Source organism: Equus asinus, unplaced genomic scaffold (assembly GCF_041296235.1).
Source record: "Equus asinus isolate D_3611 breed Donkey unplaced genomic scaffold, EquAss-T2T_v2 contig_816, whole genome shotgun sequence".
NCBI classification, from domain to species: Eukaryota; Metazoa; Chordata; class Mammalia; order Perissodactyla; family Equidae; genus Equus; species Equus asinus.
The window spans coordinates 8,566,150-8,575,290 of NW_027225534.1; positions in this window are offsets into that span (position 1 = coordinate 8,566,150).

Genomic DNA, 9,141 nt, shown 5'->3' on the forward strand with positions numbered 1-9,141 from the left:
GCCCAGTGCTCTTACAGCCTACCGGGAACATCTCTTACCAAGGCCTGTGAAACGCAGTTTGTTGGTGGCCTGAACTGGCCGAAGTAGAACTTCTGCTCTGGGTGTGCTCCACTGGCCTAGAGCTACCTGCCCCAAAGGGCTGCCTTGATTCCAAAGTGAGAGAGTGGCACCAAAGCATCTTGCTTCCAGCTCTTCGGGAAGCTAAGAAACATCTGGCGTTGCCCAGTGCTCTTACAGCCTACCGGGAACATCTCTTACCAAGGCCTGTGAAACGCCGTTTCCTGGCAGGCCTGATTTGGCTGAAGTAGAACTTCTGCTCTGGGTGTGCTCCATTGCGCTAGAGCTGCCAGGCCCAAGGTGCTGCCTTGTTTCCAAAGGGGCAGAGAGGCCCCAAAGCATCTTGCTTCCAGCTCTCTGGGAAGCTAAGAACCAACTCGCTCTGCCCCGTGCTCTTACAGCCTACCGGGAACATGTCTTTGAAAGGCCTGTGAAACGCAGTTTCTTGGCAGGCCTCATCTGGCTGAAGTAGAACTCCGGCTCTGGGTGTGCTCCATTGCCCTAGGGCTGCCAGGACCCAGTGCTGCCCTGTTTCCAAGGGGCAGAGAGGCCCAAAGCATCTTGCTTCCCGGTCTCTGCAAAGCTAAGAAACAACTGGCTCTGCCCAGTGCTCTTAGACCTACCGGGAACATCTCTTACCAAGGCCTGTCAAACGCTGTTTCTTTGCAGGCCTGATCAGGCTGAAGTAGAACTCCTGCTCTGCGTGTGCTCCATTGGCATAGAGCTTCCCGACCCAAAAGGCTGCCTTGTTCCCAAACGGGCAGAGGGGTCCCAGGCGTCTTGCTTCCAGCTTTTCAGGAAGGTAAGAAACAACTGGCTCTGCCCAGTGCTCTTACAGCCTACCGGGAACATCTCTTACCAAGGCCTGTGAAACGCAGTTTCCTGGCAGGCCTGATCTGGCTGAAGTAGAACTTCTGCTCTGGGTGTGCTCCATTGCCCCAGAGCTGCCAGGCCCAAAGGGCTGCCTTGTTTCCAAAGACGGAGAGTGGACCCAAAGAATCTTGCTCCCAGCTCTTCGGGAAGCTAAGAAACAGCTGGCTCTGCCCAGTGCTCTTACAGCCTAAGAGAACATCTCTTTGAAAGGCCTGTGAAACGCAGTTTCTTGGCAGGCCTGACCTGGCTGAAGTAGAACTTCTGTTCTGGTTGTGCTACATACGCCTAGAGCTACCAGGACCTAAGGGCTGCCTTGCTTCCAAAGGGTGAGAGAGGCCCCAAAGCATCTTGCCTCCAGCACTTTGCGAAGCTAAAAAACAACTGGTTCTGCCCAGTGCTCTCACAGCCTACCGTGAACATCTCTTACCAAGGGCTGTGAAACGCAGTTTCTGGGCAGGACTGATCTGCCTGAAGTAGAACTTCTGCTGTGGGTGTGCTCCATTGGCCTAGAGCTGCCAGGCGCAAACGGCTGCCTTGTGTCCAAAGGGAGAGAGAGGCCCCAAAGCATCTTGCTTCCAGCTCTGTGGGAAGCTAAAGCAACTGGCTCTCCACAGTGCTCTCACAGCCTACCGGGAACATCTCTTACCAAGGCCTGTGAAACGCAGTTTCTTGGCAGGCCTGATCTGGCTGAAGTAGAACTCCTGCTCTGGGCGTGCTACTTTGGCCTAGAGCTGCCAGGCCCAAAGGGCCGCCTTGTTTCCAAAGGGGCTGAGAGTCCCCAAAGTATCTTGCTTCCAAATCTTTGGGAAGCTAAGAAACAACTGGCTCTGCACAGTGCTCTCACAGCCTACCGGCAACGTGACAGAGAAAGGCCTGTGAGACGCAGTTTCTTGGAAGGCCTGATCTGGCTGAGGTAGAACTTCTGCTCTGGGTGTACTCCATTGGCCTAGGGCTGCCAGGCCCAAAGGGCTGCCTTTATTTCCAAAGTGTGAGAGAGGCCCCAAAGCATCTTGCTTCCTGCTCTCTGGGAAGCTAAAACAACTGGCTCTGCACAGTGCTCTCAAAGCCAACCGGGAACGTCACATACAAAGGCCTGTGAAACGCAGCTTCTTGACAGGCCTTATCTGGCTGAGGTAGAACTTGTGCTCTGGGTGTGCTACTTTGGCCTAGAGCTGCCAGGCACAAAGGCTGCTTTGTTTCCAAAGGGGGAGAGAGGCCCCAAATCATGTTGCTTCCAGCTGTTTTTGAAGCTAAGAAACAACTCGCTCTGCCAGGTACTCTTACAGCCTTCCGGGAACACCTCTTACGAAGGCCTGTGAAAAGCAGTTTCTTGGCAGGCCTGATCTGGCTGAGGTAGAACTTCTGCTCTGGGTGTGCTCCATTGGCCTAGAGCTGAAAGGCCCAAAGGTCGGCCTTGTTGGCAAAGGGGCAGGGAGCCCCCAAAGCATCTTGCTCCCCGGTCTTTGGGAAGCTAAGAAACAACTGGCTCTGCCCAGTGCTCTTACAGCCTGAGAGAAAATCTCTTACCAAGGCCTGTGAAACGCACTTTGTTGGTGGCCTGATCTAGCTGAAGTAGAACTTCTGCTCTGGGTGTGCTCCATTGGCCTAGAGCTGCCTGGCCCAAAGGGCCGCCTTGTTTGCAAAGGGGATGAGAGGCCCCAAAGCATCTTGCTTCCAGCTCTTCGGGAAGCTAAGAAACATCTGGCGTTGCCCAGTGCTCTTACAGCCTACCGGGAACATCTCTTACCAAGGCCTGTGAAACGCAGTTTGTTGGTGGCCTGAACTGGCCGAAGTAGAACTTCTGCTCTGGGTGTGCTCCACTGGCCTAGAGCTACCTGCCCCAAAGGGCTGCCTTGATTCCAAAGTGAGAGAGTGGCACCAAAGCATCTTGCTTCCAGCTCTTCGGGAAGCTAAGAAACATCTGGCGTTGCCCAGTGCTCTTACAGCCTACCGGGAACATCTCTTACCAAGGCCTGTGAAACGCCGTTTCCTGGCAGGCCTGATTTGGCTGAAGTAGAACTTCTGCTCTGGGTGTGCTCCATTGCGCTAGAGCTGCCAGGCCCAAGGTGCTGCCTTGTTTCCAAAGGGGCAGAGAGGCCCCAAAGCATCTTGCTTCCAGCTCTCTGGGAAGCTAAGAACCAACTCGCTCTGCCCCGTGCTCTTACAGCCTACCGGGAACATGTCTTTGAAAGGCCTGTGAAACGCAGTTTCTTGGCAGGCCTCATCTGGCTGAAGTAGAACTCCGGCTCTGGGTGTGCTCCATTGCCCTAGGGCTGCCAGGACCCAGTGCTGCCCTGTTTCCAAGGGGCAGAGAGGCCCAAAGCATCTTGCTTCCCGGTCTCTGCAAAGCTAAGAAACAACTGGCTCTGCCCAGTGCTCTTAGACCTACCGGGAACATCTCTTACCAAGGCCTGTCAAACGCTGTTTCTTTGCAGGCCTGATCAGGCTGAAGTAGAACTCCTGCTCTGCGTGTGCTCCATTGGCATAGAGCTTCCCGACCCAAAAGGCTGCCTTGTTCCCAAACGGGCAGAGGGGTCCCAGGCGTCTTGCTTCCAGCTTTTCAGGAAGGTAAGAAACAACTGGCTCTGCCCAGTGCTCTTACAGCCTACCGGGAACATCTCTTACCAAGGCCTGTGAAATACAGTTTCATGGCAGGCCTGATCTGGCTGAAGTAGAACTTCTGCTCTGGGTGTGCTCCATTGCCCCAGAGCTGCCAGGCCCAAAGGGCTGCCTTGTTTCCAAAGACGGAGAGTGGACCCAAAGAATCTTGCTCCCAGCTCTTCGGGAAGCTAAGAAACAGCTGGCTCTGCCCAGTGCTCTTACAGCCTAAGAGAACATCTCTTTGAAAGGCCTGTGAAACGCAGTTTCTTGGCAGGCCTGACCTGGCTGAAGTAGAACTTCTGTTCTGGTTGTGCTACATACGCCTAGAGCTACCAGGACCTAAGGGCTGCCTTGCTTCCAAAGGGTGAGAGAGGCCCCAAAGCATCTTGCCTCCAGCACTTTGCGAAGCTAAAAAACAACTGGTTCTGCCCAGTGCTCTCACAGCCTACCGTGAACATCTCTTACCAAGGGCTGTGAAACGCAGTTTCTGGGCAGGACTGATCTGCCTGAAGTAGAACTTCTGCTGTGGGTGTGCTCCATTGGCCTAGAGCTGCCAGGCGCAAACGGCTGCCTTGTGTCCAAAGGGAGAGAGAGGCCCCAAAGCATCTTGCTTCCAGCTCTGTGGGAAGCTAAAGCAACTGGCTCTCCACAGTGCTCTCACAGCCTACCGGGAACATCTCTTACCAAGGCCTGTGAAACGCAGTTTCTTGGCAGGCCTGATCTGGCTGAAGTAGAACTCCTGCTCTGGGCGTGCTACTTTGGCCTAGAGCTGCCAGGCCCAAAGGGCCGCCTTGTTTCCAAAGGGGCTGAGAGTCCCCAAAGCATCTTGCTTCCAAATCTTTGGGAAGCTAAGAAACAACTGGCTCTGCACAGTGCTCTCACAGCCTACCGGCAACGTGACAGAGAAAGGCCTGTGAGACGCAGTTTCTTGGAAGGCCTGATCTGGCTGAGGTAGAACTTCTGCTCTGGGTGTACTCCATTGGCCTAGGGCTGCCAGGCCCAAAGGGCTGCCTTTATTTCCAAAGTGTGAGAGAGGCCCCAAAGCATCTTGCTTCCTGCTCTCTGGGAAGCTAAAACAACTGGCTCTGCACAGTGCTCTCAAAGCCAACCGGGAACGTCACATACAAAGGCCTGTGAAACGCAGCTTCTTGACAGGCCTTATCTGGCTGAGGTAGAACTTGTGCTCTGGGTGTGCTACTTTGGCCTAGAGCTGCCAGGCACAAAGGCTGCTTTGTTTCCAAAGGGGGAGAGAGGCCCCAAATCATGTTGCTTCCAGCTGTTTTTGAAGCTAAGAAACAACTCGCTCTGCCAGGTACTCTTACAGCCTTCCGGGAACACCTCTTACGAAGGCCTGTGAAAAGCAGTTTCTTGGCAGGCCTGATCTGGCTGAGGTAGAACTTCTGCTCTGGGTGTGCTCCATTGGCCTAGAGCTGAAAGGCCCAAAGGTCGGCCTTGTTGGCAAAGGGGCAGGGAGCCCCCAAAGCATCTTGCTCCCCGGTCTTTGGGAAGCTAAGAAACAACTGGCTCTGCCCAGTGCTCTTACAGCCTGAGAGAAAATCTCTTACCAAGGCCTGTGAAACGCACTTTGTTGGTGGCCTGATCTAGCTGAAGTAGAACTTCTGCTCTGGGTGTGCTCCATTGGCCTAGAGCTGCCTGGCCCAAAGGGCCGCCTTGTTTGCAAAGGGGATGAGAGGCCCCAAAGCATCTTGCTTCCAGCTCTTCGGGAAGCTAAGAAACATCTGGCGTTGCCCAGTGCTCTTACAGCCTACCGGGAACATCTCTTACCAAGGCCTGTGAAACGCAGTTTGTTGGTGGCCTGAACTGGCCGAAGTAGAACTTCTGCTCTGGGTGTGCTCCACTGGCCTAGAGCTACCTGCCCCAAAGGGCTGCCTTGATTCCAAAGTGAGAGAGTGGCACCAAAGCATCTTGCTTCCAGCTCTTCGGGAAGCTAAGAAACATCTGGCGTTGCCCAGTGCTCTTACAGCCTACCGGGAACATCTCTTACCAAGGCCTGTGAAACGCCGTTTCCTGGCAGGCCTGATTTGGCTGAAGTAGAACTTCTGCTCTGGGTGTGCTCCATTGCGCTAGAGCTGCCAGGCCCAAGGTGCTGCCTTGTTTCCAAAGGGGCAGAGAGGCCCCAAAGCATCTTGCTTCCAGCTCTCTGGGAAGCTAAGAACCAACTCGCTCTGCCCCGTGCTCTTACAGCCTACCGGGAACATGTCTTTGAAAGGCCTGTGAAACGCAGTTTCTTGGCAGGCCTCATCTGGCTGAAGTAGAACTCCGGCTCTGGGTGTGCTCCATTGCCCTAGGGCTGCCAGGACCCAGTGCTGCCCTGTTTCCAAGGGGCAGAGAGGCCCAAAGCATCTTGCTTCCCGGTCTCTGCAAAGCTAAGAAACAACTGGCTCTGCCCAGTGCTCTTAGACCTACCGGGAACATCTCTTACCAAGGCCTGTCAAACGCTGTTTCTTTGCAGGCCTGATCAGGCTGAAGTAGAACTCCTGCTCTGCGTGTGCTCCATTGGCCTAGAGCTTCCCGACCCAAAAGGCTGCCTTGTTCCCAAACGGGCAGAGGGGTCCCAGGCGTCTTGCTTCCAGCTTTTCAGGAAGGTAAGAAACAACTGGCTCTGCCCAGTGCTCTTACAGCCTACCGGGAACATCTCTTACCAAGGCCTGTGAAACGCAGTTTCCTGGCAGGCCTGATCTGGCTGAAGTAGAACTTCTGCTCTGGGTGTGCTCCATTGCCCCAGAGCTGCCAGGCCCAAAGGGCTGCCTTGTTTCCAAAGACGGAGAGTGGACCCAAAGAATCTTGCTCCCAGCTCTTCGGGAAGCTAAGAAACAGCTGGCTCTGCCCAGTGCTCTTACAGCCTAAGAGAACATCTCTATGAAAGGCCTGTGAAACGCAGTTTCTTGGCAGGCCTGACCTGGCTGAAGTAGAACTTCTGTTCTGGTTGTGCTACATACGCCTAGAGCTACCAGGACCTAAGGGCTGCCTTGCTTCCAAAGGGTGAGAGAGGCCCCAAAGCATCTTGCCTCCAGCACTTTGCGAAGCTAAAAAACAACTGGTTCTGCCCAGTGCTCTCACAGCCTACCGTGAACATCTCTTACCAAGGGCTGTGAAACGCAGTTTCTGGGCAGGACTGATCTGCCTGAAGTAGAACTTCTGCTGTGGGTGTGCTCCATTGGCCTAGAACTGCCAGGCGCAAACGGCTGCCTTGTGTCCAAAGGGAGAGAGAGGCCCCAAAGCATCTTGCTTCCAGCTCTGTAGGAAGCTAAAGCAACTGGCTCTCCACAGTGCTCTCACAGCCTACCGGGAACATCTCTTACCAAGGCCTGTGAAACGCAGTTTCTTGGCAGGCCTGATCTGGCTGAAGTAGAACTCCTGCTCTGGGCGTGCTACTTTGGCCTAGAGCTGCCAGGCCCAAAGGGCCGCCTTGTTTCCAAAGGGGCTGAGAGTCCCCAAAGCATCTTGCTTCCAAATCTTTGGGAAGCTAAGAAACAACTGGCTCTGCACAGTGCTCTCACAGCCTACCGGCAACGTCACAGAGAAAGGCCTGTGAGACGCAGTTTCTTGGAAGGCCTGATCTGGCTGAGGTAGAACTTCTGCTCTGGGTGTACTCCATTGGCCTAGGGCTGCCAGGCCCAAAGGGCTGCCTTTATTTCCAAAGTGTGAGAGAGGCCCCAAAGCATCTTGCTTCCTGCTCTCTGGGAAGCTAAAACAACTGGCTCTGCACAGTGCTCTCAAAGCCAACCGGGAACGTCACATACAAAGGCCTGTGAAACGCAGCTTCTTGACAGGCCTTATCTGGCTGAGGTAGAACTTGTGCTCTGGGTGTGCTACTTTGGCCTAGAGCTGCCAGGCACAAAGGCTGCTTTGTTTCCAAAGGGGGAGAGAGGCCCCAAATCATGTTGCTTCCAGCTGTTTTTGAAGCTAAGAAACAACTCGCTCTGCCAGGTACTCTTACAGCCTTCCGGGAACACCTCTTACGAAGGCCTGTGAAAAGCAGTTTCTTGGCAGGCCTGATCTGGCTGAGGTAGAACTTCTGCTCTGGGTGTGCTCCATTGGCCTAGAGCTGAAAGGCCCAAAGGTCGGCCTTGTTGGCAAAGGGGCAGGGAGCCCCCAAAGCATCTTGCTCCCCGGTCTTTGGGAAGCTAAGAAACAACTGGCTCTGCCCAGTGCTCTTACAGCCTGAGAGAAAATCTCTTACCAAGGCCTGTGAAACGCACTTTGTTGGTGGCCTGATCTAGCTGAAGTATAACTTCTGCTCTGGGTGTGCTCCATTGGCCTAGAGCTGCCTGGCCCAAAGGGCCGCCTTGTTTGCAAAGGGGATGAGAGGCCCCAAAGCATCTTGCTTCCAGCTCTTCGGGAAGCTAAGAAACATCTGGCGTTGCCCAGTGCTCTTACAGCCTACCGGGAACATCTCTTACCAAGGCCTGTGAAACGCAGTTTGTTGGTGGCCTGAACTGGCCGAAGTAGAACTTCTGCTCTGGGTGTGCTCCACTGGCCTAGAGCTACCTGCCCCAAAGGGCTGCCTTGATTCCAAAGTGAGAGAGTGGCACCAAAGCATCTTGCTTCCAGCTCTTCGGGAAGCTAAGAAACATCTGGCGTTGCCCAGTGCTCTTACAGCCTACCGGGAACATCTCTTACCAAGGCCTGTGAAACGCCGTTTCCTGGCAGGCCTGATTTGGCTGAAGTAGAACTTCTGCTCTGGGTGTGCTCCATTGCGCTAGAGCTGCCAGGCCCAAGGTGCTGCCTTGTTTCCAAAGGGGCAGAGAGGCCCCAAAGCATCTTGCTTCCAGCTCTCTGGGAAGCTAAGAACCAACTCGCTCTGCCCCGTGCTCTTACAGCCTACCGGGAACATGTCTTTGAAAGGCCTGTGAAACGCAGTTTCTTGGCAGGCCTCATCTGGCTGAAGTAGAACTCCGGCTCTGGGTGTGCTCCATTGCCCTAGGGCTGCCAGGACCCAGTGCTGCCCTGTTTCCATGGGGCAGAGAGGCCCAAAGCATCTTGCTTCCCGGTCTCTGCAAAGCTAAGAAACAACTGGCTCTGCCCAGTGCTCTTAGACCTACCGGGAACATCTCTTACCAAGGCCTGTCAAACGCTGTTTCTTTGCAGGCCTGATCAGGCTGAAGTAGAACTCCTGCTCTGCGTGTGCTCCATTGGCATAGAGCTTCCCGACCCAAAATGCTGCCTTGTTCCCAAACGGGCAGAGGGGTCCCAGGCGTCTTGCTTCCAGCTTTTCAGGAAGGTAAGAAACAACTGGCTCTGCCCAGTGCTCTTACAGCCTACCGGGAACATCTCTTACCAAGGCCTGTGAAACGCAGTTTCATGGCAGGCCTGATCTGGCTGAAGTAGAACTTCTGCTCTGGGTGTGCTCCATTGCCCCAGAGCTGCCAGGCCCAAAGGGCTGCCTTGTTTCCAAAGACGGAGAGTGGACCCAAAGAATCTTGCTCCCAGCTCTTCGGGAAGCTAAGAAACAGCTGGCTCTGCCCAGTGCTCTTACAGCCTAAGAGAACATCTCTTTGAAAGGCCTGTGAAACGCAGTTTCTTGGCAGGCCTGACCTGGCTGAAGTAGAACTTCTGTTCTGGTTGTGCTACATACGCCTAGAGCTA